Consider the following 7,899-nt stretch of genomic DNA (forward strand, 5'->3'; position numbering starts at 1 on the left):
TCCATCCTTTCGCTCGGTGACTCGACCCGCTTGCTTCGACGTTTTGTATCGATTTGTTTTTCGTAGAGTTTCCACTTGTAATTTTATTACATATAAACTGTCATTTGACTTTAATTAATTTTGATTAACAACATTGGACCCCCGGTAATCCGGCACACCCTGTAATCCGACATGTCTATTATCATTGAATTTACTAAATTTGACATACATAGTGAAGTACGATTTGTACTTCAGAGCGTGTATAACATGTAGAATCTTATCATTGGATCGGAATTGTAATTTGTCGGATTACAAGGTACTCTTTTGTAAAAAAAAACTGGACTATAGGGGGTCTTAGGCAGTACTCTATAATCCGACAAATTCGATAGTTCGATGATGTCCTGCAAAACGTTTGTCGGATTACCGGGGGTAAATTATTGTATTGCGTTTTCTGGCCTAGTGGTTAAAACTTCAGTCTCGTCCTATCTGGGATTCGATCCCGGACACAAACCTCTAACTTAACTGTTACCTACTATTACTATTCGCTTTAGCGGCGAAGGAAAACATCGTGAGGAAACCTTCATGGTGAGTGTTCTACGTGAAAGTCTCCACACTGTGGCTGTCAGTCAACCGTAATCGGGCCCCAGTAGGTACCTCGCCAACGCGCGAAACGCATCGCGGCCAATCCACCTCTTTTGGACAAGGTCTAACTAAATCTTCCTAGTCCCCCGTATATGCATATTCGTATTCTGCTGGGCATTGCTTTGAGCAATAAGGCCGCCTTTGCATACAATAAATTGTTCTTAGTTTTTTTCTATTTCTTCCTTTAGTGTTGATTATTTCATGTTTTGTATGCAATAAAGTTTTTATCTATCTATCTGTCTATTCAATGTACTCTGTGGTCTCTACCAAACATCCATCGGCGGAACGCGGCGCGTCACTCCGCCTGTCGTGGTGACGGACGTTTGAATTGAAACTGTAAACGCTGGTGTGTCAAAAGTGTTTGTTGGTACGATTTCAACTATTTCTGCCACGTTGAAATGCAAAACTTGTTGTTTTAACCTACAAATTTCAGTGTACATTGTTAAGTATTGCTTGCTTTTCCTGCTTCTTTAGTAGTAGATAAGTGAGCGGGTAGTGCATATCGTATGGCACGTCATACCATAATATTTTTTTTTAATATTTTGGCACATTATAAGCAAACTAGAGGATGCCCGCGACTTCGTCCGCGTGAACTTAGGTTTTTAAAGATCCCGTGGGAACTGTTTGATTTTTTTCCGGGATAAAAAGTTGCCTATGTCAATTACAGGGACGCAAACTACCTCGGTACCTTTCATACAAATGGTTAAGCGGATGGCTTTTAAGAATCCCGTGGGAACTCTTTGATTTTCCGGGATAAAAAGTAGCCAATGTCCCTCCCCGGGATATAAGCTAACCCTGTACAAAATTTCGTCAGAATCGGTAAAACTGTTGGACCGTGAAAAGGTAGCAGACAAACAGACACACTTTCGCATTTATGATATTAGTATGGAAGTATGGATTAAACTTAAAGTTCCTTTGAATGTCATGGGATTTCGCAAAATAATGCCTGCAGGCATGCTCCTATCCAAGATTTGTCAGCCAATCGGATCCTGTTAAGGCTTTGTAGTAGGTACCATGAAGTTTGTTAATACATACAATATTACAACTATTTCTGCCACGTTTAAATAAACACATCGTAAATCGCTGCTTTAACGTGATTTCAAAAACAAAGTTGCATGATGGAAGCAACGGGCTGAGTGAGCTACATGATTTTTTTTAAAGAATGCCTTGCTAATCATGACTAATACTCCCCTTTCCCCTCCAACTAAGCGTAAAGCTTGTGCCAGGAGTGTGTACAACAATAGTGCAACGGGTGGGGTTTGAACCGCCCACCTTTTGGAATTCAGTCCGCTCCTCAACCGTTGAGCTATAAAGGCTCTAATTTTGATATTGACTTTGATTTTGATTTTATTTAGACAGACCACCCATGAGCATTGTCCAAATGCCTGCTAATTAACAGAAGTGTTTTTTTCTAAAATTAAATGCATTTCGTTCAACATCAGTTTCTTGGCACGTTCGCGCTTGGCAGGTGTCAAGACCACCGCGAGCGCGTGTCACTGGTCGTCCGTCATCAGCCATCGGTCACAGGTTCGGTTCCGTCTAGTTAAATTGTCAACCTGCTAACTGACAGCTGGTAATTATGCAGTAAGAAAGTGCTTGGGAAATATTGTTTTCTACGACGTGTTATATGAATGTTTCTTTTACATAATTTGAATGTCTACTAATATACTAAAACACATAACACTAATATTATAAAGGCAAAAGTTTGTCTGTATGTGTGTATGTGTAGAGGCATGCAGCCTCTTTTAAGACCGGCAGCTGCGAAGAAAGCAACACACTTTGCAGCTGTCACTTAGAGAACACAATTTGGATACGGAACGATTCAAAATATCCTGCTGGCCTGGACGAACTCCGGGCAGCGCATTCACCTTAGAAACATCAAGACCGCAACACCTCAGTCTAGCATCAAGCTCCGGCCCTCGTTTTATACCACAGTTTTTATTATAACTACAGCCATATTGTAAATAATTGTTCATATAATACAAAGTGTAAATATGTAAGCAGCATTTCATTTATCAGTCACATTCGCTGCTACATATGCTTGTTAATCTTGCATACCTGAGAGTTCTCCATAATGTTCTCAAATGTGAGCGAAGTCTGCCAATCCGCAATAGGCCAGTTAAACTATGGTCTAATTCCTTCTCATTATGAGAGGGAACCGAGCAAAACAAGAAAAAAACAAAGACAAAACAAGAAACTTTAATCTAAAAACGAAGGCAAAGGCGGCCTTATTGCGGCTCAGTAGTGAGTCAACGATGGGTTGATCATGATGAAGACCATTAGTGTCTCTCGTGGTCCGTCAGTCCACAGTCCACACCCGTGGAGGTTCGGCGCGAGGCACAATAAACACTACACGAACAATCGTGTGCTCCACGACCTTAGCTCTCAACACGTATTATCCGAGCTTTTTCCTTTCCGTTTCACTTTAGCATAGTGTGGACCTTACTTTGATTTCAATAAAAATACGTGATGAATGAAAACAGATGAAATAGATTTAATTTTTAAAGGCCCAAGTTTAAAGTTTTTATCAAACTAGTTGATGTTCGTGACATTAGCCTTTAAACTACCAGACACTAATTTTTTCAGGTTTTTAGATAGTACATGGTATGTACCTAGTAGGTAAAAGTTCACTATATACCTACATTTGAAAAAAATGTTGCAATTCATCGGTGATTTTTTAAGGGACCTAAAAATACTAGAATTAATATACAATGGATATTGGATACTTAGGAAAGAATATAGTAAAGTTTCGACAATTTCAGTCAGCGATATAAAATGTCTTTGAGTTTTTTAAGAATAAATGCACTTATTTCAGAAATAATAAGAGGCGTATCCACACCGTGCCGTCACGTCGAGCCAAAATCAATTTTTGGCTCAAGTTTAACATCATCATCAACATTGATTGATTGATGTTTGTTCGGGCATTAGTGGAGCCTGGAGAGCCTACCTGCGCCCGCGCTTATTGATATTAAGATGTTTGCCGAGGTGACTGTTAAGGCTGCGTTCACAATGAACTTGCCAACAGTCTAACTGGAACTCGCTAAGTGCCGATTTCACCAACGTTGAGTAACGTTTAACCGAGGAATAAATTAGACGCAATGAGTTTTATATTGAAAAACTGCCGAATAAAAAAGCCGGTTAAGTGCGAGTCAGACTCGCGTACCGACGGTTTCGTACTACAATCGTATTTTTTCGACATTTTGCATGATAAATAAAGAACTAATCCAAAAAGATAAATAAAAATCTGTTTTAGAATGTGCAGGTATACTGATAGTGCCATCCTTTTGCATTATTGCTTGTACGGTGCCGTTTGCCAGAACTACACCACACTTTAATCAAAGGGAAGAGTTTTTAGCAATTTTATTCCATTCCCGCTGTCCCCGTTAACGGGGATAGAGAACGGGGACAACGGGATTGACTTTTGATAATTTTATTCAATTCCCGCTGTCCCTGTTAACGGGGACCCGGCTAACGGGGACAACGGGACTACACCGCTTTTAGATGATCCTCTTGTGTCTCAGATCTATAATGTCATCATCACTGGCAACACGCACAAGTTATTATTATATATTATTATGAGTTCCTAACTCAAATTATTATTATAGTTCAGAAACCTGTTGACAAAATGATAATACGTTCGGTGTAAACGAAGCCTTATTCCGTCCTAATTATAATATTATTCATCACGCTCGAAACCTGTTATTAAATCTGACAGCACTCAGTCAATCATGTCCCGATGTTCGGTGATTACTCGACCCTACAGGGCTGAGGTGTTGACTCCAAATTGAATCATCTATTGCTTCCAAGCTACAACAGTAATGATCTGATCAGGTGGTCCCCAACTTGATAGATGGTTGGGTCCAAAAGTTATTTTTCATAATTTCGTTAACACTTTACCTTAATAATAATAAATAGGCAGGTCGGTAATTTGATTGATGGCTCCATTATTTTTAAGGAACTTATGATGGGCTTATAATTTTAACAAAAAATGAATAGACATGAGGATTTTAAGATTTTTAAACATCTTACTCAAACAGCTTATTAGGGTTCCGTTGTAAAGAAGGAACCCTTATAATTTTGCCATGTCCATCTGTCTGTTAATCCATGGCGCAACTCAGAGACATTAGTAGGTATTAGGAAGCTGTAACTTGGCATAAGTAGGTATACATATTAATTTCTTCTTTTTTATTAAAATAATGAATCCACGCGGGCGAATTCGCGAGCATTAGCTCGTCTCCTATATAGACGGAGGGCTATATTATTATAATCTCAGTTGAGATTAGCTGCTAAGGCCAAAATTCGGCCAGTAATTTGGCTAGCCTCCTGCCAGACCAGATCAAAGCTAACCTAGGGCTTGCACAGACAAGGCACAATTATCCGCAGAGGACAGTGTCCCTCATCTTTTACTAAGGTGTTTCGCCGTACTATCAAGGCCGATTCACACCAATTGCATACAGGTGACACGTTCGTAGTGACGCGCGTAAACCTCTAACACACCGGGTTACGCATATGTCCACGCTTTACGCAAGCGGTGGAGCATGTTTCGTAGTTCTATACATTACAACGCAATGGTACGCGCTACGTCTACGCTTACGCAGCCTGTGTGAACAATTTATTAAGCCCATCGTGTCCGTATAATTGCTAGCTGCTATTTTTCATTTTAATATCAAAATTTCCCTGCCAGACATTATTTCCACACACATTTAACAGATTATTCATAGTGGCGCGTAATCGGCACAATCTCATCATACGAGGCGTTATCCGCGGCATCTGCCGGACTCGAACCTGTACCCTCGAGCGCCGCGCTGACTGATGGACGGTGCATATCTACTGATGCACAGGGCTGTCAACACTAACTAATAAACTTTTTAAAGATTATACAACGATCAGGGGAAAAAACACATTATCAGTTTTTTTACAGTCACATTTTTAGTTTTTTTTCTACTGTCAATTTTAAGTTACCTATAGCAGGGGTGTTCCAACGCTGCACTTCGCGGTTCAAGGTCGCCAATCCAGCACCTTGAGACCCCAAGGTCTATCGTTTTTTTCGTAGTAAGTATACAAATAGAAAAAAATACAAAAACATTTATTTCGGTAAAACAATTTTACATAGAACATAGAAATTGGGACCGTCCCATTAAGTGACTAGTATTACTATTAGTACTTGTGGCAGGTGGCCCCGTCTGTACTGCAAAGTCGAAAGTAGTTAAAGTATAGCCTGCATGAAACAAAGTGCAACAAATAAACGCTGTGATGCGGTCAAAGCTTCGACCCTTGATAACGTTTATGATTTGCGAACCGGATTATAAATCCGAATGACCTTATATGCTTTCTTTAAATATAATACCTACTAGATTATAGGTAGACACGAGTTTATGAATAAATAAAATAATAAATAAAATCGTTTTATTTCAGATCCTAGGGATCCATATAAAGCATGACTTACACTAACAGTTTAAAACTATTACAAAAAAAATGTAGAACATAATATTAATTATTATGTGTACACTGTACATATTATTTTAAAATTAAGCGAAACCATAGAGATTATGTTAGTTTGAAGATTACGTGTAACCAAGAATTAATCAAAAACTAGACGATGTCCGCAATTCAACTGCGTGGAATTTAGTTTTCTTCAATATCTCTGCTAAAATATAACTCTATATAAAACAATTTTAAAAATACTGTTCAAAATCTATTGATTGGCAACCCTGAAGCACAGAGTCTTGAATAGAAATTCATAAAGTATAGCCTGCATGAAACAAAGAGCAACAAATAATATGATGCGATCAAAGCGTCGAACCTTGATAACGTTTATGATTTGCGAACCGGATTATAAATCCGAATGACCTTATGCTTTCTTTAGCTATGATACTATGAGGATGCATATGAGTTTATCCATATAATATGCAAAGAATTTATTAAAAACTAAACGAGGCCCGCGACTTCGTTCGCGTGGATTGAGGTTTTTTGAAACTCCGTAGGAACTTTTTGATTTTCCGAGATAAAAAGTAGCTTATTTGTTAATCCAGGGTATAATCTTTCTCCATTCCGAATTTCAGCCAAATCCATTCAGTAGTTTTTGCGTGAAAGAGTAACAAACATACACACAAACATTCGCCTTTATAATATCGCACACCCAGAACAACACTGCACTAAGTCTAAAAAGCTCATTTTTCAGAATCGACGAAAAACCGTTATCTCATGTTATGTGACAGTTATTGCGAATGTCATGCACATTGCATGTAAAGAATCCAATGCGTATCAGCATTATCAAGTTCAGTTGATTGTAAACGCATTAATAATGCAAAATAATGCATTTTTTGACTTAATTCACTGTTGTGTAATGACTGAACGAAATAAAACATAATTATTTTGAGTTACGTCCTTTTTACTGATTGATTCTGAAATAATGCACTATTATTCTACTGTTTATTTATTGAAATTCAATAAAGAATAACGACTCATTTGTTTTGTTTTTAGGAATATACCAATTAAAAATGAAATAAAAGACAACATTTTACTAAAATCAGTAGGTACTTATATTTTGAACATAAACTAGTACTCTTTTTGGACCCTTATAACATGTAAATCACAAAAAAATTTGCTCTCGGAGGGTTTTGTAATCTCGATGCAAGTCTGCCAAACACTTATCACTTGAGATATATTCTCTTGTAGTTTGAGCTCTTGGATAATGAGACTCTATTCTAGGAATAGAATTTATGAAATCAGACAAACTATTTTTTATTTCAGAGTCTATTTTGCGGTGATTACCATGCTTCCCACGTGCATCAGATTCCATAAAACCACCATCTGTTTTCTTTGAAAGGGCCGTCTTAATATACTTGTCACAAATGCTCAGCGTAGCCTTAAAAAACTCTTTACATACCCTAATCCTGTTGTTATCTTTTTCAAAACAGTAAGGCGAATTCAAAGCCCTCAATTTTTGAGAAGTGATGTACCTATATTTCGGTTTGATTTCTTGTGTATGCCGTACTATGAATTCTCTTTGCCTCTCCAAATCACCACCATGCATTTGTCGCCAAGGTGTCGACAAGGTGAACGGATTTGACGCCCAGCGATCAGTTTTGCAGGATTTGTTAAAGAAACATACTCTTTTCCTGTATTCCGCAATGACTTAGCAATTTTGGACTTCCAGCCAGCAGGGTTTCGTATTCTCTTTCTACTTATCTTGGGGTAGCTCACTGATGGAGCAGTGTCACTGGCAGAAAAAGTTGAGGGTGCGTTTGTCGGAGTAGCATTGGAATTCCCTTGAAT

At 38.3% G+C, this 7,899-nt stretch overlaps 1 protein-coding gene across 1 annotated transcript in view; it reads right to left on the reverse strand.

The window, feature by feature from the left end:
- LOC123880728 (protein tiptop-like) overlaps window positions 1-7,899 on the reverse strand; it is a 381,041-nt gene that overhangs the window by 96,337 nt on the left and 276,805 nt on the right. The window lies entirely within an intron of this gene.

The sequence above is a fragment of the Maniola jurtina genome, chromosome 3 (assembly GCF_905333055.1).
Source record: "Maniola jurtina chromosome 3, ilManJurt1.1, whole genome shotgun sequence".
NCBI classification, from domain to species: domain Eukaryota; kingdom Metazoa; phylum Arthropoda; class Insecta; order Lepidoptera; family Nymphalidae; genus Maniola; species Maniola jurtina.